Source organism: Callospermophilus lateralis, unplaced genomic scaffold, assembly GCF_048772815.1.
Source record: "Callospermophilus lateralis isolate mCalLat2 unplaced genomic scaffold, mCalLat2.hap1 Scaffold_101, whole genome shotgun sequence".
Taxonomy (NCBI): Eukaryota; Metazoa; Chordata; class Mammalia; order Rodentia; family Sciuridae; genus Callospermophilus; species Callospermophilus lateralis.
This window is the reverse complement of record NW_027510272.1, coordinates 874,286-898,216: the sequence shown is the minus strand read 5'-3', so window position 1 is coordinate 898,216 and position 23,931 is coordinate 874,286. Positions and strand designations below refer to the sequence as shown.

The 23,931-nt window shown below is 38.8% G+C and overlaps 3 pseudogenes; 2 read left to right on the top strand and 1 right to left on the bottom strand.

Moving 5' to 3' along the window:
* Nucleotides 1-12,955: 12,955 nt before the first annotated feature.
* Nucleotides 12,956-13,805, top strand: LOC143639963 (transmembrane protein 88 pseudogene; annotated as a pseudogene).
* Nucleotides 13,806-14,422: 617 nt separating this feature from the next.
* On the bottom strand, nt 14,423-15,201 carry LOC143639958 (N-alpha-acetyltransferase 38, NatC auxiliary subunit-like; annotated as a pseudogene).
* Nucleotides 15,202-15,731: 530 nt separating this feature from the next.
* On the top strand, nt 15,732-16,551 carry LOC143639962 (cytochrome b5 domain-containing protein 1 pseudogene; annotated as a pseudogene).
* Nucleotides 16,552-23,931: the final 7,380 nt, after the last annotated feature.

Sequence of the window (23,931 nt, the reverse complement as noted above, 5' to 3'; positions counted from 1 at the left end):
CACTACTTAACTTATCCATTGTTGAGAATCAAAAGAAATATTGTATGAATGCTTTTTTTTAATTGTAAAGTTCTACATAGCCACAAGGTCTTATTTTATATTCATTATTAAATAAAACAAGGCCTACATTTACATCAATGAAGTTTCAAAAATATGATATTCAGTATGGCATGTTTGCACAGCTGTGCTTATACATAGGCAGATGGATATGTGGTTATTTAGTGACTTTTATATTATATCATGCCTGTTCAAAACAACATTGCTGAATTGATTTTACCTCTCTGCTCTGTTCCCCAATACCTAAATTTTCCTTAACATAGTATGGTATTTAACTAGAGGCAAAGCTTAAAATACAAGTGAGATATGAAATAGCAGCTTAAATTCATATTCAGGTTTTGCTAAACCAGACATTATGAGTTTATAGCCATTATTTTGTGTGGAGCTTGAAGTGATCAGTATAGGGTGGTAGACGTCATGCTTATCAAATTGATGAACTTTTCAAGCCTACTCTTTGGTAGGGATATGTTTGAATTATCAACTTTTGTACATCCTAAGACATTAGAAGGAAAAATACACTCTGCCCATGAGAAATACAGATAGGTTTCATCATGACGGAAAAGGGGAACATCCTAATTGAGAAATAAGTATAGAATATGATAAAGCAGTTCTCTCAAGAAATATAAATGACCAGTAACCATGAAGGAAATATCAACGATCTTTAGAAGTTGTTTCAAAGAAACACAAATTAACTTGAGATACATTATTACCAATCAGATAAACAAAATTAAAAAATACTAAATATTGGTAAGAGTTCACGGCTTATAAATTTGGGTTGAAAAATAAATTAGTATATTTCCAAGGTATAACTAAGCAATATGCATAAAATGATGTAAATATTTATTTATAACTCACAACCCCACCTCTAGCACTCCTAAGAAAATATTCAAAATTTATAGTCAAAGGAGAGTCAAATTGCAGGATTGTTTGAATCATAAATCAAAAAGCTAAAATCTTCATCATGTACAACCAGAAGAATGAGAAGTTATACTCCATTTATGTATGATGTGTCAAAATGCAATTAGAGAAAATTTTTAAAAACCTAAAATTTTCAAAACTGGAAAAGCAATAACATTAAATATGAAATATATTTCCTGTATCCCTTGAACATGATTTCATAGAAGAATATCAACATGGGAAAATTCTTCTCCTATATTGCTGATTTTAGAAAGCATGTAACAAAACTGTACTATAATATACTTCCATTTATATATAAAAAGTGAAGAGATATAGGCATTGTTATGGTGATATCTGGTTGATAGAAGTACAGGAATTTTTCTCATCTTCTTTGTTCTCTTTTATTTTATTTTCAAATTTTCTATAGTAAACATCTACTACTTTTATAATAAGGAAAAAACAGCAAAATATTTCGAAAGAAAAATATTTTTTTACAAAATGATGACTAGTCCCAACCTTGGAGGTTTATGGAGCATTTTGTTCCAAGATACAGTTAGTTCCAAACCCAATACTGTTTCAACTGTTTATTAGCTTAAAAGTCCCACAATGGAGGGCTTGCCTTTTATTTGCCAGGAAGGCCAAGTGGGGCCAGATGGCTCTCCCTTACAGCAATGGTTCTCAAACTGGCTGCCCCTCAGAACTGCCCTGGTGTTTTAAAAATACGCATTTTCAGGTTTCACCAAACATTGATTCTTTTTCTTTAGCTTTAGAGTATATAGAGCCTGACAATCTGGCGGGTGTGTGTGTGTGTGTGTGTGTGTGTGTGTGTGTGTGTGTGTGTGTTTCTAAAATTGTTTGTTATTTATGATTTTTCTAACATTTTCCCATATGACTGAAGTTCTGATCTTTGAGAGTGAGTGGATCCTGATTTTTTAAATAGTCTTATTTTGTATTACTTGGCTTACTCACAAAACTTACTTGGACCAACTATATTGTAACTGCAACTACAAAGACCAGACAGGACTGCTTTTAAGGCAAACAATGTGTTTTTCTATCTTAAATTAGCAATGAATTCAGCAAATTACTGACTCCCTTAGGTAATATTGCCAGAAAATAGGGGCACAGATTCATGATTCTAAAATATAGTGATTATTTTTAAATTTTTTTCTTCTGTTTTATAAATAACCATAGCATACAACCTATTTCCTTATTTAGCTACCTACCAATACAGTGTATTTGGGAGGATTAAATACAGAATTAACAGTGTTCATTGTGAGACATTTATTTTATACATATAGTTCATGGAGAGTTTAGTGGTTTGTCCAGGGCAATCATGTTTATAACATCTTGGAACATTTTAAGCCAATACTATTTTGGCAATGCTACATAATGGGCAGAAGGACCTAACCATGCATTAATTTGTGCCCTAAAGAAAAAAATTCTCTTCTGCTGAAAAGCTCAGTCTTGCTTAGGAGTCTTTACTTAAGAAAGGAGGAGGAGTGGCTTCTATCTAGATACTTCTCCTGACATTAATAAGTTCTTTAGCATCAACAAAAGAATATTGATTCTACCCTTAGGATTGATGAGTAAGACATAGGTCTTTCATGGGAAACAAACTGCATAGGTCAGATGGGTTCCACCGAGTTGTCCTGAAGTATCATAATCTTGAGTTCACTGTAATTCATCATTTTTTTTTTCATATTGGAGGAAATGGCTTAAACACCCATTCATCTAGACAGTCAAAAGTAGATCCCTGGATCAAGACATACATGCAAAGACAAGGACCTTCTCAGAACTTCTTGCACTAAATCATGCTTTAAATAAACATCAGTATTTTATGTTGAAGATTTCTATAAGGAGGAACCTTGAAAATGTGTTTCTGTGAACATAACATGGCTTATCAAATCAGCAAGACGTCTGAATACTAAAATGCAAAATACTTTCAATTGTTTTAGTAGAATAATCTGTTTATAAAGAAAACACATGTTCTCTGAGTAAGACTCAAACAATATAATATAAATTAAATGTAATAAAAGCAAAATATAAAATAAATATAATATTATAAAAAGAAAACAAACTTATGAGCTTAGCCCCCTCTCCAAATGCAAACGACTAGTATTACCACTAAAATTACAATGTGATAATATTTAGGCAAACATCTCAACAAGTTACTCTTTCTATATATTTATATACAGATAGAGAAAGAGTCTTATTATACATTATATATCTTATTATGCTATTTTTCGCCCAGATTTTTTTTATTTAAAATACGCCAAAGAATATTGTTGCATATTAACCTTCTCTGTGACTACATACAAATGTGAATTTTTCAACTTTATGAGGTATAAACAAACAAAACTTGTATATAACCAAGTTGTACAATGTGATGTTTTGATACACATCTATTACCATAAACTATTAACATAAACCAAGCTAATAAACATATCCATTAGTAATTTTTACTATTTTTTATTAAAATGCACTGAGCATGTTTTATTAATTAGCACTAGTAGGTTTTACCTTTTTCATTTAGATGTAAATGGCGTTATGTCGAACATTCTTTCATGTAATTAAATCTTTGAACAATTATCTGATTAAATCCTTAGGATGAATTGCTAAAAGTGGTATTTCTGAACCAAAGAATTTCTGTGAAACCAAAGAATATATACTTACTGGTACATATGAAAAAGCTGATTAAAAAAAAAACAGTTAGACCTCTACCTATTTCCACCTGTTCATCAAGTATCTTTCACTTTTTTTCATACTAAGTAAATAAATGTTCAAATATATTCTGGTCATTTTTCTTTCGTTAATTGTCTTTTCACGTTCTTAGTCTAGTTTTCCACAGAGCTATTTATCCTTCTCTTAAGGATGTATAAAACCTTTTACATAATAGAGCTTGTATCACTTTTATTTTATTGTTGTTGTTATTTCTTTGTGTGTGTATTTCATATCTGGTCATTTGCTCACTGGGAATAAAGATGGAAAACATCAAGATTTACTCTGTAAATTGCAATGTCCACCTCATCCCTCAAGACCCAACTTGAATCCCACTACTTTTCCTAATACTTTTAATGCCTTATCACTTTCCTCATCCTAACATGATCTCTCCCCCTTCCTAAATCTCAACTCACTGTTTGTACGATGTATTTGGCAACTTATCCCATAGTGCCCAGTGACATACCTAAGGATTGTCAGTCACACTCAAGTTCATTTGTCAACACCAGCAACCAATTCCTAAACACGGTCATACCTTTAACTTTTGTATACACCCTTCCAAACAAAGCTCATCTAAGAAAATGGATATAGGGAAAAGTAGATGACAGAGATCACCTCAAATTTTCCAGGCAGGAGAGGAGTTTGGCTGAAACATTTAACTAAGCAGGTTATGGAATGCCATTTCTCATTTTGCTCCAATATTCTGACTCTCAGTAAAGCTCATATCAATGATGTCAACTTAGACAATTTATTTTCCCTATTGAAAGGGCAGCCATATTTCCTAGTTCACCCCAAATAGTCTCAGGTTAAGCCTGTTATAATTAAAATTATTAAAAGTGACCCTTTGGTGGGAAAGATGGTAGAATGAACAAACATTATTACCCTATGTCCATGTGTGATTGCATAAATGGTGTGATTCTGCATCATGTACAACCAGAGAAGTTGCGCTCCATTTATATACAATGAGTTGAAATGCACTCTGCTGTCATGTATAACTAATTAAAACAAATTTTTTTAAAAGCGCCCCTTTGACTCTCAAAAGTTTTGAATTATAAATTATATACTCACCCTGTCTATTTCTGGCTCTGATTTCTTATTTATTTCCTAAAATTGAAAGTCTACCATGACATTTAAAAGACTTAATAAATAAAGATTAAATTTTCTCTGGGAGATGCAAGATTTGGTTGAATTCATTAAACTTATATGAGTCTAAACTTGAAGGATTAAAGGAAACATTTAATGTGCAAGCGAAGGTATTTGTTATTCATATGACTTTTTAAAGTTCATAAAGCTTTTTTATTGTGCACATGTTTTCTTCAACTAAACTGAGAACTTTTTGCAAGACCATAATCCTTATTTTTTTTTATCCCTTTCTCATCTCATTTAAAATAATACTCAGTGGGCATGCAATAAATTCTGCTGTGAAACCACTGGGGGCCCAGAGGTTTTAATTTGCCTTTTGATTAAGGTTGTCCTTCCCCTTGACTCCTACCATGTCATCACAGGCATGTGAGGGGATAATATCAATTAGACCACTGAATGGGAAGTGGTGTCATGAAAACCCAGTTGAATTATAAGATTCACTTTTATGTCTTTGGCTCAATTGTTCATGGCTACAGCTCATCTGAATTAGATGTGTCTGAAAATTCAATTACCCCAAATGGAAACATCTGGATCCTTTTTTCTTCCTTTAATCCTTTGTCCTAGTGACTCTGCCAGACAGTCTGTATCCCTTGTTGGTTTGGCGGGAAATGTATAAGGGCACAGTTAAAGTGGGGGTAGCTGGTGGAAATGTTTCCTTGTCTTTTTTGGGGGGGTATTTTTTTTAGTATGTGGTCACTTTCCTTCTCTAGATATTAGAATCACAGATATCTATCAAAGTAAAAACCTTAGGAAAAAAGTTAACATAACTCTGTATTTTATAGAGAGAGGAATTTGGAGCCCAGTAAAATGAAATGAGCTGCTCAAAGATGCGTTGTAATGATGGCAGGACTGTACTATATCCTTTTATCCTGATTCCAGAACCGGAGTAGTGCTCAGCAAACCAGATTCTAGACACTGTGTATTACTATTGCCATGTTTCATTCTGTGATGCTGGTAAAAGGAAGAAAACTATTGTTCACCTAAATTGACCAAATTATGTGTTGTGTATGTACTGATATGTAACAACAAATCCCACTATTATGTAGAATTATAATGGCATCAGTAAAATAAATAAATAAAATTTAAAAAGAAACCTATTGCTGATTTAAAATATATCTTAATGTTGTGAGAGAAAAAAAACAATTTTAAGCCTAATATTTTTGGTAGATGCTACAGGATTTAACCACTTTTCTGGATGGAAGATTTCAGTCAAAGATTTCATGTGTGCATTCATTAACTAAGACAGAATCAGAGAAAATAGGATCTTATAGGGAGATCACAGTCTAAATCATGAGCCATCATGTACATCTCATTCATGCCCCACAATCTTTTTCCTAGAAAAAGAAAGGTCTTGGGAAGAAAGAGTGATTGAGAAGTAGAAATATATTTGACCTGCAATTTTAGTTTCAACTTAGGGAAAGCTGAGAACGAGATCTTATTATAATTATATCTGTAGGGGATAGAGACAGCCCATTTAGATAAGCTGAATATCTAGTTTTCTAAACTGAAAAGAAAGGTTTTGATTCTTTGGGCAAGCTGTGACCTCATGCAGCAGAGAGGCTACAAAATACTACTGACCAAGAGAAAGAATTTTATAGCTACCACACAGATGCAAATACTAAAAAAAAAAAAAAAAAAAAAAACGTTTAAAAGTTCTTTTAATACTATTTTGGACATAAATTCTTATCTTTCCTTCACCCAAAGAGGGTTCAAAGTGACATTTCTGTTCCTTGCACACTTTAGAAAATGATGTGAAAGTATATTTGGATTATGTGTGATATTTTTAAAATCTTCACTGATTAGACTACTCTTAGCAGTAAATCAGTCTTCTTCCCATCTCCACCTGTTTTAAGGCTTAGCTATAATGCTGGGGTTGTGTAGGACAGACATATGACTTAAGGGAAATAACATCCAGAGTGAAAGGAACACAAAACCAAAGTGCTTCCATCCAGTCAAAGGGAGAAGGCAGAGAGAGATTGGGCTGGGGGCCGTGAAGAGAGCAGCAGTCAGAGGGAAAAAGTTAGGAAAGGTGAGAGGAGATAGGGTACATGAGTCCTGGGGTCCTTCCTCCAGTGCTTGAGCTACAGACTGACAGTGAAGAGTTAGCACATATTTTCGAGGAAGGCTGAGGCAGATGTGTACCTACCTTACTTCCCATTTGGTTTCCTGGGAGGAATCCTCTGGCAGGGTTCTCTGTGCCAACATGGGGCAGGACCAACAGTAATAAGAAGGTACAGAGGTACAGCCAAAGAAGAGAGGTGACCAACCCCCGAGTCTCAAGTAAGCAACCCAGAAGATTCTATGTTCCCATGGAGAGAACAGGGTGAAGGGAAGATGTTTGTAAAAGGATAAGTTGAGATCCAGAAAGCCTTCCATGGGACCACCATGGTGATAGGCAGAGTTTGCAGGGTGAACTACCCAGGCCCTCCCTAGAACTAGACAGAGATGAGGCAGATGCTTAGCAAAGTCTTCACAAAGAATCAATGAGAGGCCAAGGCAACAGAAAAGTATCATTTAACTGGGAAATAAGAAGAAAGAGACTTGTGTGTGTGTTCATAAGCCACAGATTTCATGGTGGCACACGAAAAATATTGACAATATTCACATATAATAACAAAGTGAATTTAATTTTGTAACCATTCAACATATAATTTTTCAATATTTGGTAGCATAAAGTTTATAGTCTTAGAAAAGTCAAGCCAGTCTAGAAGTCCTAGCTGTGGAAAAGTTGCAAGGTCACCATCTACTGGTAATTTGTTCAAATCTCAAGCATATGATTCTTGAAATTCATTGGCAAGTTTAGAAGGAAGCATCAAACACAATTTCTACTCTGTAGCAAATGCCACCACATCTTCTCAGTAGTATTAGAAAACCCTGTTGATGCTCAGCTGTAAATTGAAAATTTCTAAAGAAGTAGACAGAAATCTAAAAGATAAAAAAAAATTTAAAAAGATTTTATTTCTAAGTTCTTTTCAGCATTAAACAAAATTTTTCATCATGGATATCATTTAAGTTAACAACTGTGGAAATATATCCTAAAGGGAGTGGGGGGGGGTTATAAAGATATTTTCAGACTATAAGAACCTTATAGTACCCAGAAATTTTAAGACTATAACTAAATAACACTTCAACCTTATGCTGTCCAATAGTAATATAACAATTCATGTATATAATTAAAGAGTGTCCAGTATCCACATTTAAAAAGTAAAAAGAAATAGATGATTTTAATAATACATTTTAATTAATACAATATGTCAAAATTATTAATCATTTTAACATGTAATCAGTATAAAATTATTTTCTCATACTGTCTTTAAAATCCAGTGTGTTTTACACTTAGAGCATATCTAAATGTAGATGATAAATGTAGCCCTACCAAAATGATTTGCTTTAGTTTTCAACAGATTTTTTTAACAGAAAAATGCATTGCACTGCACCCTTTGTAACTTAAAATAATTAAAACTTGAAGATAATTAAAATTTCAGTTCTTCAGTTACACCAGCCACATTTCAAATACTCAATAGCCACATGTGGCCTATGGCTACCCTGCTAGTCAGCACAGATCCAACCTGATATTTGCCAAGGTGCACAGCTAATATTTATGGAATGAATGATTGTATAATCTACCTGAGTTCCACAGATAACGGCTGATGCTTTCATATATATTTTCCCTAACAATTATTTGAGATGAAGTAAATAAGAGAGAAGGAAAGAGAGAGAAGAGCCAAAGAGTTTGGGACCAATCAAGCCCTAAGGAGAATTAGGATGCCCCTCTCAAAATCTCAGAATCTGAGATGAAGAATTAGGTTCAGAAGGAAAGATAATAAATATAAGAGCTCTGAAAAATTCCCTTCATGAGGAACAGAGATCCCTATGATAAGCAATAACACATGCACAATTTCCATCAGAACTATTTGTATCTCTTGGCCCACACCATCCAATCGCTGCCCATAAACCTTCCTTATCTGTTCTGAAATCAGTCGAATCACAGCTGTGTTGTGCTGGGGTTCTGCTTGCCTGAGCCATGGTTCTCATGTTGGTTTAGATTTAACATCCAAACTGTTTTCTTATAGCAGTTCTGAACCCTAAATTTCAACTTGTACCCACTCTGTCACCCTTGACCATGAGTTTCTGCCTCTGCACTGTTCTGGCAGATGCTTTTGAACATTTTAATGCCCAACTCAACTCATCTGCTTGAACTCCAAACCATGCCTGGGTCACCAGTTCATATGAATACCTCAGCACTGTGATAGGCAGCCTCCAAGATGGTCTCCAATGGCCCTCACCTCCTGGTATCTGTGCCCTATGGAATACCCTCGCCTTGAGTGTCAGATAGACCTGTCTGCTCACTTCTGATCAACTGAATACTCAAAAATGATGGAAATGAGTTCTGGTAGTAGATTACAAGAACATTGCGTCTTCTACCTCAGGTGTCTTTTCCTGCTCTCACTCATTCTGAGGAAATCCAGCTGCTGTGCTGTTCAGTTGACTTATAGAGATGCCCACTTCACAAAGAACTGAGGGAAATCTCAGCCCAACAGTCTGCGAGGACCTGAATGCCACCAACAAACATGTGAGTGAGTTTGGAGGCCATCATATGCTCTCCTGCTGGGCTAGCCTTCAAATGAGACTTCGGCTCCAGTCCCTTGACTTCAGCCTTGTGAGTGAGCCATCTTGAAGCACAGGCACCTAGCTGAGCTGTATCCAAATTCCTAACCCACAGAAACTGTGTTTTAAGCTGCTAAATGTTGTGGTAATTTGTTAAGTAGCAATAAATAACAAATACAACATGGAACCCTAATTTGACTTATGAAAACTCATGTCAAGTATCTGTCAACAAAGAATTGGACTTTGCATATTTTAAATAATTACAAGATATTCAAAGCAAAATGTTGACAAGAAATTTGGTATTAACAGACCTGGAGCCTAGGGAGGAGAAAATGGTAAGTCTTCAGCATGAAGATTATAAAATCATGACAATGTGTCAACTGTTTCTGAAGACTTTGAATATAAATGAGAAGCATTTGTCAAGAGGATGAAAGGAATAATTCATTTCTTCCCTTGTGAGTCTCACTTAATGGAGAGTGGAGAGTTCATAAGAAACACTTGGGGAAGTTAATAAATATACTAGTGGTCATATCCTCCCCTCTACCCAAAACTATGATTTGCCAGAAAATTAACTTTATCCTTTTTTTTCCTCATGGGTTATTTTTCTTTCTTTTTTCTTTTCTGTTTTGTTTCAATCTCTTGAATATATTATGGTCATTATCTCCCTTTATAAATATGTCTTCCAGTTTATTTCTGGAACTTTACCTTTATTTTTGGCCTCTTTTTCCATCCGTATGCTTTTAATTTGTGTCAAGTCAAATCTGTTCATCCTTCCTCTCATCTAGTCAGACATTAGCAATATGCTAAGGAATATCACCCTTGCTTTAAGACTGTACATATGTTTTATCTTTATCTCCTTCAATTGATAGGGACTGTATAGCTAACTACTTGGAATTTCTTTTTTACTATAGTTGTAGGTAGTTATGTGAACTGTTTTTTTTTTCCCCAAGTGTCTTCCAATTGTGATATTTGTTGTTTAAATTTCTCATTAATCTTAAATGCTCTCTGTTATCATACATTAAATACACATAGAAATGTGTAGTTTCTAGGACTTTTATTGTGCTCATTGACCTATTATCCATCTCTAGGCCAGTACCACTGTTTTAGTTTTTGTGGATTTGGAGTAGATGCTGATAAATTCTAGCGAAATTCCCTTATCTTTCTTGTATCCTCTGTACTTTCTGGACATTACTTTACATTTTTTTCCCAAGATAAGCAATTTGGTAAGATCATTAAGATAAATACATAACTGCTTGGCACAGTTACTAAAATTTCATTTAATTTTTAATTAATTTGGAGAACATCTTTACAATTGTTCATCTTCCTATTCAGGAACATAAAATCATTAGAAAAAAAATGGATGAGATGTTAGTGGAAAAGAACTCTGCCTTGGCAGAATTAACTCTTCTTTTTTTCTTTAAGGTGTCAAAGAAGGAAAAACAATTTATTATTAACTGAAGCTACATCATCTTCAGGACTCTAGCAAGCTAATTTGGACCCACTGGGGATCTCCTTTTGTATGCTATATACAAGTGGCAAGCATCAAAGAATATGTTCTGCCCACAGCAAATCATCAGTCCTCATTCATCCTTGTCCCACCACACTCCTCCACCCTCACCTCCCACAACCCTCATCACCCTCCTTCACCCTCACCGCCATGACAAGCCCTAAACACTAAAGCTTGCCATTTCAGGGGGATGGAATGCCATAATCTCCAGTACTAGAGAAGAGGGCCCCAGGGACATCCATGGACAGAGAAAACACATTTACCCATCATAAAAATGGTATCTAAGGTAAAGACAGCTAAGGCAGGAGAGGGCCCAAGGAAAGATGGAGAAGTGGCCAAGCTTAGTGGAAGAAAAAGACTTGGGGGTCACTATATGATATCATGGCACTTGTAGACAAAGATGAAGTCTCAAAAGCCCTGCCCTCAAGAAAAAGGGACAATCAGTACATGTGCACCCACCAACCAGATCTGTGTTCCTCCTCATTAGGCTTGGAGGACAGATGAGACAGAAGGTTCAGAGCTGACTTCTAGAGGTCAACAAGTACTTCTCTGCACACATTCAGAACTTCACACCCTGTAGTAAACGCTCACATGCAAATGAGTGATGTTCATGCAAATGTTACACACTCATTGTCAGGTTATTCGTGGGAAAATTAAGGATTTTATTGATATTGGCAACTATGTATTCTTGAAGTGATAGTTTCTAAATGGGTTATTGGTAAACAGAAACAATTATTGTTGCCTGTGTATTTTTATCCAGCTTTAATGAGCTCTCGGGGTTTTGTAAATCTTTGGAGTCCTCTAAAAATAATCATATCTCCAAAAAGTAAGATAGCGCATAATTTGACCTCTGTCTCTCTTTATGTATTTTAAAGTATACTACACATAAAAAGAATATTATAACACACATGTACATTTTAAATAATAATTTAAAAATAAAACAAAAGTTTATGTATTCCCATGCAAATAAACACCAATTCCTTTGAAACTCCTGTGGGTTCCTCCCAGAAGTAACTACTGCCCTGTATTTTGCAGTAATAATGATTTTCTTGCATTCCAGTGTTTATGTATGTGTAATTTTTTTTGTCTGGCTTTAAATTTTATAAAAGTGAAATCATGCTGTGTATACATTGTGACATGTTTGGTTTTTTAATTCTCATCATTATGCTTTTGAGATTCATCCATGTTATAGGGAATAGTTGTATTTTTATCACTTTTCCTACTATATGGTATTCTTTTGTAATAAGACAACACAACTGACTTATTCCATCTGCTCTTCTTGAACATTTGTATTTTTTTATTGCAGGTAAGGCTGCCTTGAAAATTCTTGACCACATATTCTGATGAATGTGTTCAAGAGTTTTCCACTCACGTGAGAATGGACTTCTGATATTTAGAATACGTATGTGCCTTCAACTTGTCCAGGTTGTGTTAAATGTTCCCCAAAGTGACTGTGTTGATTTAGACAGTCACCAGAAAGATATTTATGTTCTCATCATTCCAAATCCTTGCCAAAATATAGTATTGTCTGGTTTGTTTAGCTTTAAAATATTTAATTGACAAATAAAGATGGTATTTATTGAAAGTAGACAATGTGATAATTTGATGCATGTATACCTTGTAAAATATTATAACAACTAAATTTCTTGGTTTTTTCCCCCTGTATGCCATCTGATGGTATGGAATGGTATCTCAAATTGGCATTTTCCTGATTAGGAATGAACTTGATCATGCCTTCACAATTTTTGGCTGTTTGTGTTTCTTCTGTTTAGAAATTACCTGTTCTGAGCCAGGCATGATGGTGCATGCCTTTAATTCCAGCAACTCTGGAGACTAAGGCAGGAAGATTCCAAGTTCAAGACCAGTCTCAGCAAATTAGCAAAGCCCTCAGCAACTTAGCAAGACCTTGTCTCAAAATGAAAAATAAAAAGGACTGGAGGTGTAGCTCAGTGGTAAAGTACCCCTAGGTTCAATCTCTAGTACCAAAAAATAAAATTAAAAAAAAAGCCTTTTCAGAGCCAGGCCATGGCGGATGTCCCCGGGGCGCAGTGACCGGTTCTCGGCAGCAGCCCAGAGCCCCGAGATCCCCTGGACTGCGGGGCCTGCGCTGTGCTGGTAACTGCTCAGAACCTAATGGTGGCTGCCTTCATTCTACTCCTGCTTGCGCTGGTGCTGGGGACCATCTTGCTACCCGCTGTCACCATGCTAGGCTTCGGCTTCCTCTGCCATTCCCAGTTCCTGCGCTCTCAGGCACCCCCTTGCACCGCGCACCTACGGGACCCGGGCTTCACCGCCCTGCTGGTCACCGGATTCCTACTCCTCGTTCCGCTGCTCGTGCTTGCCCTGGCCAGCTACCGCCTCCTGTCTACGCCTCCGCCTGGCCGATTGTCTCGTGACTTACAGCCGGGCCCTCTATCGGCGCCGACGAGCCCCGCAGACGAGCCCCGCAGCCGCGGCAAACCCGGGGCTCACCAGGGTCCCAAGCCGTTCCTATGCTGGGAAAGGTTTGGGTCTGAGGAGCCTCTAGTCAAGAACACTAGTGCCGTCCTCCCTTCCCGTGGGGCCCAAGGACTCAAAGCCAGGATCTTCTGCCCTACCCCCACCCCTACCTGAGCCGGGTTCTAGCATCCATTTGGGGGACAGCAACATTTTTGGACCCCAGTGCTGGCGAAAACTCCCACGCCCCGGAAAAACTGCTTTCCTGTGACTACCCACATTTGAATCGTGAATATCTGGGCTGGACCCTGCACACCCTCCTTCCCACTCCCTTAACGTGATCAGGACAACTGAACCTGTGCCATCCTTTTCAGCTTCAGCTCCTCTAGAATTTTACAGGGCTGAGGGGCAATGCTGGAGGTGAAGAAAAACACACCAATAAAGAATTTATGAACAGGAGTGTGCTGTGAGCAGAGGGGTGCCCAGGAGCAGGAAACGAGTTCCTGACATTACAAATACTCAGGCGGGAAGCATCCTTCAGCCTCCTGGCATTTCCTTATTGCATTTATCCATTCTTCCCGGTTAGACCCCAGAGTTCTGTCCCTGACCCCAAAGTCACCTCCACATCAATAGCAGAGGCGGCCTTGTTTCACCCCCGCCTACCCGGTTCCCCTTGGGGACCCAGCCCGTTCTCTGACCCCAGCATAGAGGAACTCAATGTTGCCAGGCCGGGGCGGGAAACAATGGGCCTTCCGGAGCAGGATGACACCCCTTCCCGCCACAATTCTGCAGCAGGAGCATGGGAGGGAAGATGCGAGGGTCCACCCCAGGTTCTGTTGGTTTACAGCCTGTTCCCCATCCCCAACCTCGAACTGAAGGGAAATTTTGGCACCCCTGGGCACAGGTTGGGGGAGGATTGAAAATGCTCTTGGCCTCAGATGAACCCCCGTTTTTAGGGGTTGGGTGTATTCTCTGTCCTGGCATCGAAGCTACACACAGACACAGCGCACATCAGTCATAAGTTTAATGAGGTTTGAAAGACATGCCTAATTATGGTCAGAGATATGGAGGCCCTGCAAGGCTCTCCCTTTGCACCTCAATAGAAACGATGTGGTGTCCCGGTACCATGGCCAGGCCTAGCACAGGGGTTCCCCGGCAGAGAAGGAATCTGGAAAGAATGGTCAGAGCATCAGGGAGGCAGGCCAAACTCGGTCCCGCCCCTTCTGAGCCACGAAAACACGCCCCACAAAACAAGGAGTGCTGTCAGGCCCTGAGGGAAAATGCCTTGCGTGAACTTCCGCCACATTCCCAAGCGGGTGTGCATCCCCTGGGCACTGACCCGAGGGCTTGAGGAACTCCTGCGCCGAACCCAGGATGACATTGCAGTCGCGGTCCTACAGAGGAAGCAGCCGACCAGTGTCCGTCCATCTGTCATTCGAATGCGCATAGTCTTGTTGAGCAGCGCCTCTAATTGCTGCCGGGCACGCGCAGCCGGCGAGTCCTCGCGCTCCCCATCCGAGTCCTGCTCCGGGCGGAATACACTCAGACCTTGCAGTCTCTGCTGCCCGACTGTCTGCGAAACCACAGCTCCCAGCAACCCACGGGGCACTCAGAAGCCCAGAGGCTGCCGGGAGCTGCAGTTCCCCTCCCTCGTCCCCCCCCCCATCTTGCTGCCCGACTGCCCCTCAATCCCAGAACCCGAGTCCGCGCTAACCCCGGCGCTGGAACTGCTTTGTCGCCGGCTGCAACATCCATTCTCCTCTCATAGTAGCATGGTCGGCCCAGCTCCAGCCATTTGCCCCACGGGCCCCTCTGGGCCCTTAAACTTCCTAAAAACCTTTGGGGTCTGGTGGTCTGAGATCTCGCGAACGCTCCCGACGTATTTCCTTTCACGCGATCACCACTCCTCCTCCTCCTCGTCTCCTCGGCAACTGCAGAAATCTCGGGAGCTTCTCCTATTCCAGGGCAATGGTTCACCGAGACCTATTACGCCGGATCGCGAGAAATTTACCTGTATTTTCTTACACATCTTTTAGAAACCCAGAAATTTAGCGAGAATACCTTCTTCCATCCTGCTTCCTCACCTTGTTTTTCTGCCTTAAGATAGTTCTTCCTGAATATCCCCTGTAGTCCAGACCTCTGGATTAAAATGGAATGTGTTCGCTTTTCCCTGGAACTCAAATTATTCAATGTTTATGTGACTGATGTCGGAATCAGACTACGTTTCCCGTGAGCTCGCACAGACCAAGCCCTTCCTTGCCCTCACAGTGTTTAATCTCAGTGGACGGTGGCCGGGAAAGGACAATGGTTTTCATCTGAGCGGGTAAACGCACTCACCTTAGCTCCTGGACCCGGAGAATGTGTGTGTGCTCTGAGGAGCGAGGAAGCAGCCAAGGGACCCAGTGCCCGATAGAGCAAGAGTCATGCCGCGCCGGGGCCTAGTGGCTGGGCCAGAGTTTGAGGGCTTCCAGCGTCGCTTTTTCACGCCGGAAGAAGTGGCCAGACATAACCAGCCCGAAGACCTTTGGGTGTCTTACTTGGGATACGTGTACGACCTAACGCCATTGGCTCAGGAGTACAAGGGGAACCTGCTTCTGAAACCCATCGTGGAAGTTGCAGGCCAGGACATCGGCCACTGGTTTGATCCAAACACTGGAGACATCCGCAAGCACATAGATCCCCTGACTGGTTGCCTGAGGTACCGCACCCCGCGGGGCCGTTTCGTGCACGTCCCACCTCAGCTGCCCCGATCGGACTGGGCCAATGATTTTGGGAATCCCTGGTGGAAAGGGTCGCAGTACGAGGTGGGGAAGCTGTCTGCCAAGACCCGGAATATTCGCATCATTAACACTCTCAGGTCGCAGAAGCACATACTGGAGGTGGGAGCTCTGGAGTCAATGTGGGAAATCCTACACCGCTATCTTCCCTATAATGCACATGCTGCCAGCTACACGTGGAAATATGAAGGGAAGACCCTGAACATGTATCATACCCTGGAAGAGAATGGGATCCAGGATGAGGAGGAAGAATTTGACTATCTCAAAATGGATGGTACACACTACATACCTGCAATACTGCTCTACTTCAATGATGACCTCACAGAGCTATAGGAAAGGAGATGTGTGCTTGTCTGGATTAAGACATAATTTGAGTTTGCCTTTTTCTGTCTTTGAGGAAAAGAGGTGAGGGTGTCGGGTGCTTGGATTCAGACCTCCTTTTCCCTTTGGGATCTGAACTGTAGTTCTGGTGACCTTCTGAAGTATGAATCTTATTCTCCAGCTCCTTTCTGATTTGCTCTGCAAAAATTAGGGAGAATGCTAGAAATGAATTAATTAGTCTTTAGGGATGACACAAGAAGGCACAGTATCTTGGATAGGGAGTTGTAGGGGCGAAGAGGTAAATGGAGCTCAGGTAGAAGGTGATAGTAAAAGAAAGAAATCCTACACAAGGATGAGGGGTGGAAGAACATTTTCGGCAATGGCAGAAATGAGATGGCTGTAGAAACATGGGATCTTTACAAAGATAGGAGTAGGGAATGACTTTCATTGACCATAAAACCTGGCTAATCTCTTTTTTAAATTTTTCTTTCCATATTTTCTATTGGTGCATTGTAGTTGTACATGATAATGATTTGTTGTTACATACATGCACACAATATAACAATGTAATTAGGCTATTATCATTCCCTAGCACTTACCCACTTCCTCCCCCTCTTATTGTCTTTTTAGAAAAGTATTTAGTAGCTGAAACCCAAGGGAAAGAAAGGAAATAAATGGTCATCAGATAATCCAGTCAAGATATTATAATGGGTACTTTATTCACCCTCTTTCTTACAACTACCCCATAAATGAATACTATAAACACTGTTTCCCAGATAAGTCTTTTGAAACTTAGAAGTGTTCATTAGCAAAGAGATATTAGTTACCATTAGAGTCAGGATGCAAATCCAAGTCTGCCCAACTCCAAAGGCTAAAGGGACTGTTCTCAATCTCTTAACTTCATGGTAACATTTTAAAATGCTGTCTCTGACCAAGTATTTGGTATTTGGGTTTGTCCTGGATTTGTTGCACAATAAGAAACTGTAGGCCTATTGATTAGTCAGCAGTTACTGGGAAAGAGTTAATCAGCAGAGTACTCCAGAGGCAAAGAGTAAGCCAGGAAAACCTTTTTAGGAATAGCTGTTGAGGCTGCTTCTTGTTCATTCCATAGTAAAATTTCTCTTCTGACTTTTTTGAGGCAAAGATGTGGGCATTTATTAACTCCTAGAAAAACTGGAGTAGGAAAAGGGCCTGTAGATTGGGTTATATTGGTGAGGGAGCACAACAGAGGTATCTTTTTCACCTGTGGACCTTTCCACTTAGAGGAGGTGAGATAAACAGGGTTGACTTTGAAAGATTCTAATTCCAAAAGAGGTGACTTGACAGGGGGCATGTAAAGAGAGAACTAAGTAAGGTAGACAATTCCCAATGACCAAAAGAGAACCAACCAGGAGCAATGGCTAGATTTCACCCCTTATAACCTAAGCATGGGAGGGAAATGGAGAAGTACAGGTGAACTTACTGGCAGCAGCAGGCAAAAATGAACCAAGGAGAGTTTAGTACATCTTCCTGGTTGGGTCCTGAACCCAGCTCAGAGGAAGGTGGTCTCTAGAGACATTGGGTGGGTTGCACAGAAGTTTTCTAAGTGGTATGAGAAGCATGAACAAAGGTGGGGTTATCCCTATTGGCTTCAGTTTTCTGAATTCATTGGGATTGATAGAATCTAGTCCTATGGAATGAAAGAATCCTTGAATTACCTGGATCAATAATTGTGATATTTAATCAACTCTGCAATGATCTCATATGTATCTTGTTTGCTCAACTAAACCTTAAATTTATTTGAGAATTGAAGCTATGCTGTTCCTCTTGTTGCCAGCTTCAAAGCCTGTGCCTATGGTATGTGCTTAATTTGCCCAAATTTGTCCCTCTTCCAGAGTATCCTACTTTAGTACCTCTTGCCAGAAACACACACCTTTCTTCACATACTCAGACACTCACCAAGTAGATTCTATCTGCTAAATATCACTGGAATCTATCTTCTTTTCTCTGAATTACCAACACTTCTTGTTTAGACAGCTGGGAAAACTTCCTAACCTGTCCTTCCATTTCTACTTCTGCCTTCTATATGCTGTCATCAGAGTGATATACAAACCTCAACATCTCACTTTCCTGCTCAGATATTTCAGTGGCTCCCATTTGCTTTTAGAATAAAACACTAATTTCAAAGACCCTGCATAAATAAGGCCCTGCCTACCTTGCTTGTCTCATAATACACCTCTTTGTTGCCTGTGCCTCAGACACCATGGCTGGCCTTCATAAAGTATCTTCTTTCCTCAAATCCTTCACAAAGATTGTTCTCTCTGCTCACCACACCCTTCCAGTTTCCACTTAGCTCATCTTAAAAGTTTCTTCCTCAGGCAGTCCTTTTCTGATTTCTCAGTATAGATCTAGACTTTTTGTTAAATTTTCTCAGCATATTCAATTTGTCAGGTTCTTATAACTATTGTAAAATTATAGATGTTACCAGCTGACTGACTGCTAGATTGTAAGCTCATGGAGGCAGAGATCTTATATATTTTGTCTTTGCTGTATTCCCATTGCTGGGAACATATTTGCTGTTCAATAAATATCGATTGAATGAAAAAAAAAAAGCCTTTTCATATCTTTCTGTTGTTGTTGTTATTGTTGTTGTTGAGGTTGTCTATCATTAAACCTTATCTATTTATTAAACCTTTCTGATTTTAGAAATTCTTGATATAGTCTGAATGTTATTCTCTATGATTATAAGTGTGCTCTAGTTAAAGGCTTGGTCTCTAGTCCATGGTGTTATTGGGAGGTGCTGAAACCTTTAAAAGGGGGCCTACTGCGAGATCTTAGTTATTGAGCATGTGACCCTGAAGGGGATTGTAAGACCTCCTTCTTCCTTGTTTTCCTTTCCAGTCATGCGGTGAATGAGCCTCCTCAGCTGCACACTCCCATCAGGAAGTGCTGCCTCATCCCAGGCCCAAAAGTAATGGGACCAACTGGCCATAGACTGAAACTTCCAAATCAGTTGGCCAAAATAAACCTATCCTCTTTTTAAGTTGATCATCTTAGGCATTTTGTTATAATAACAGAAAGCTGAATAATATAAAATATTACTTGATATTACTTGACTACAGTCTTGGAAATGATGAAGGGGGTTCAAATAAGCAATGACAAGCTGTCCTTTTCAATGTTCATTCTGGACAGGAGAAGTAAAATGGCTTTAATTAATTCAAGAGGGATTTAGGCCAATAGTAAGAATTTCCTGAAAGAATGAATTCCAAGACAATAGAAGGGGCTGCCAGAGGAAGTTGTGAAAGAGCTTTCCCTGGAGCTGTGGAGAAGTGTTGGCTACTGCTCTTGGGCAGGGATTTTAGTACTGCTGGGTCACATCCCATGAAATTGCTGAAACCCAAACTGTTTTTACTATAAAAACATCAAATTTATCTAGGTCAAGCTAATACCTGGAATCAAGGTTAGCTTAACCCTTGGAGACACCTTTTTTCCCATTTTAGCCTTTAATTTTACTTATCTTCAGAATGTATAGGATGGACATAGACTTATCTAAGGTCAGGATTCAAAGCTTACAAGAGATCCCGGCCTAAATTTTAAGATCCCGGCATTTAAAAACCAAGGTCACTGATATTCTTATTTGTACAAACACTCATTCCAAAACTGATAAGCTATCAATTATGTATAAAATAAAACGTACTTGTTAAAATTCACAATTTGGATGCCAAGTGTCTCTATGGTGCCAATATTCTACCTCAATGACATCTTTGGAAGTCAATCCCTCATGTTAGTGTCAGCTGCTGTGGGTATGCTGATGAGATTTGGTATATATGCTGGTTGGGCAGGTGACCTCTCACCCTCAGCTGTAGGTCAACACCATCAGAAGAGTAGTTGAGCAGGAACTTTTCACGTGGTCCATGGCCTTGGGTCTGTGTATATAAATTACTGCTAAGTTTTGACATTACCTTATGAATTCTTTTAGTCCAGGACACTGCATTGCACAACTCTGTTGATCAGTTTCTATTGCAAGAAGTGTTAGATGAGAGCAATTGAAGCTCTTTAAAAGAATAAGGAGGGTATGCTCCACTGCAGTCATGCAACCACATCAATGTTTACAGCAGCACAATCACAATAGCCAAGTTATGGAACAACCTAAGTGCCTTCAACAAATGAGTGCATGAGGAAAATGTGGTATGAGTACCCAATGGAATATTACTCAGCCATAAAGAAGAATGACTTTATGACATTTGCTGTTAAATGGATTGATTTGGAAACTATCATGCTAAGTGAAATAAGTCAGTCCCCAAAACCCAAAGATCAAATGCTTTCTTTGATATATGGAGGATGATCCACAATAAGGGGGGTGGGAGAGAATAGAATTTCAGTGGATTAGACAAATGGGGAATGAAGGGAAGGGAGGGAACATAGGAAAGGGAAAGACAGTGGAATGAATCTGACATCACTTTCTGGTGTACACATATAAATACACCACAGTGAATCTCACCTTTGTGTACATCCACAAGACTGGGATCCTGCTGGGAGCCATCAGCCAAGTAGGTATGATAAATTCCTTGCCAGCTTACTCCCATGCTGTCTAGTGGAAGGACTTCTGAAAGGTGACCTTGCTCAAGGACCAGGGCAGGATCCGTGTTTAGGGTGTTCCCCCTTTAGAATAGGGCAGTTTAGCATAATAGGAGAGTAGGGTGTTTCCCCTTTAGAATAGGGCGGTTTAGTATAATAGGAGATTAGGGTGTTCCTCTTTTGGAATAGGGCGTATCCTGCTGCTGAGTTCCTCTTGAGTGCTTAGGGTCAGACAGTATATTTTGGGAGACAAAAGCCCATGTGGAGTGGATTTGGGAGAGAGTGGATTAGGGCAGAGTGTGGATTTGGAAAGAGAACGTGGATTCCCCCAGAACGTGTTTGTAGACGGCCGGTGTGAGTTCGGGAATAAAGAATTGCTGTTTGAATCTACAAGCTGTGTGGAGACTCGTGATTTGTGCCCAGCCGAGAGACTGCGGCATTTGGTGGCTCGTACGCGGAACGTCTAAAAATTGGAAGTAAGTGAAATTACTCGCCCCTGAAGGAGAGCGAAGGAATGGGTGAGCATTTCAAAAAACAATGCGTTCTTGTTTTTATTTATTTTGTTTTTATTTCAAGTTGCCTGTTCCTAGAACTTTCTCAGGCAAACTGGGGAAAATGGTTGACTCAAAGTTTAAAGTTGTTCACCTCCGAGGGAGAGAAATTGTTAGAGAAAAAAGGCACCTCAGTAAGACCAAGAACAGCTAGGGCATATGTTGATACAATACAAAAATGTAGCCCATGGCTTTTTAAAGACGAGTTATTAAGTATATCAATGGGGCCATCATGGTATCCTGTAGAAGGATTTTTCTTCAACACGAAAGAGATGGCTAATTCTGTTTACTATGCTTGTCTAAGATCTTGGTTTTTACAGACATCTAATTAATTTACAAAGCTAAAGTGTTAAAATATCAACCACTAAATATGAAATCAAGTACTCTTTACTTATTAAGTTCCATAAGGTAATATATTTAATCATTATGTGTGTTTTCATAAATTGGTGAATGGAAAATGTTTAATATTGCTTTGGTCTGTGTCTTTGCTAAAACAAGGTTACTAAGTGTTAAGATTCTATCAGGTGTAATTTATATACAAAGTATAAGAAGTTTCAGTTGGGTTTTAATTATAGTATTATAGTACCATAAAAAACATAAAAGTATTTCATCTTATTAAAGTGAAGTAATTTGTCTAAATCAGAAACTTTATAAGGGTTATTTCAGAATGTGAATTTATAAAAAGGGTTAACGGCTTAAAAAGAGATATAAAAAGATTCAAGATGTGAAAATATATTTTAATATGGAAGGTTAAATGAAAAAAAAATGTTTCTAGATGAGATAATCTCTGTGTGGTAAAGTAAAAAGTTGTAAAATGCCATTTAAAAAGATTTTGAGGAAACTAGACTTACTTTAAAAGTTTGAGAAAGGAAGAAAAAGAAAAAGGTATTTGTACATGGCAGATTGAGACAAAGCTTCTTAATGGAGTAAAAAAGGCCTTTGGTTGAAGGGCAGCCATGTAAACTAACCTGAAAGCGATTTAAACAGAATCTAAGCCTCATTTAAAAGAGTGAAGCTGTCGGTGGTGAAAAAGTACATTTAAAAGTACAGTATAGATGATAATTGTAAGACTTTAAAAGGTTAATTTGAAGGTGGTTAAGATGCCTTCATGACGGAGGAAAGATTGCGTCATTCGAAGCCTAGTTAATCTTAAAAATGGGAAAGGGGTATATCTCCCCCAAAGATAAACTTAAAGTAACCCTTTTTACTCTAAATTTTTTAAATTTGGATTCATCAGGACTTAGTGCTACAGAAAGACATATGTATCCAAAAAATGTACATAAGACTAAAGTACTTTGGAAAGATATTCTAACAGGACAATGGAAAGATCCTGACCCAGTGATTTTCTGGAGTTGGGGTTCTGTTTGTTTTTCCACAGGAGAACAGCAACCGATTTGGATTCCAGAAAGGACTAACTAAAACGATTTCTACAGATTGAAAAGAAGATGATTTGACTCAAATCCGTAACAGCTGATATCCAGAACTCCAGCTTGGCCATTCTTACATCTGCGACTGTGATTAACCAGGATGGTTTTTTCAATATCTATTTTATTATTGCATTTTTCCACATCATAAGGCTCTATTTTTTATTTTTTGAGCTCATACAAACCTAGGTTAATGTTTTTCTGATCAGTTTTATTTTTTTGACTATGGAGTTTTTAAACATTGCAATGGATATTTCACCTAGGTAAAGCTACAAGGCCTTTATTATTATCTTATGTGTTGTACATTTGTTTGCACATTTGTGTTTTGTGTTATATGTCTGTGTGTGCGTATGTCCATATTTCATATATGAGGAGCGCTCATGAGAAAATGGATCCAAATTATTATTATTTTTTATTCACGTGATTTAAATGGCTTAATTTAAATTAGGTAAACAGCTGTTAAGGATTGTTTTTAAAGGTGGTAAACAGATCTGCTTGTTTACTAATTTAAATCAGGTAAACAGCTGTTAAGGATTATTTTTTAAGGAGGTTAACAGATCTGTTTGTTTACTTTCACTTTTCCTTTTCATTATATTTAATAATTCTTTTCAGGTTAATGTCTTTTTAGCATCATTGCCAGAATTCCTATCTTCATTCCAATGAATATAACTCAACAAGTATGCTCAATCAAGGAGTCAACTTACTTTGGGAGGAAACAGACTTTGGGAAGGACGGACAGATTGATAGATTCCTCCCCTTTGAACTGGTTACAGAACTTGCCTGGACTATGTAACTACGTTTAGTGCAGCAAATTGTGGTAATGCTGGCATATCTTTGCTGATGGTGTCACCAATGATGCAATTTTTCCAAAGGAATTGTCAATTGGCTTGGTGTCGTGGCATTTCTGTATCCTCCTCCCTTCTGCTAGTGATGGT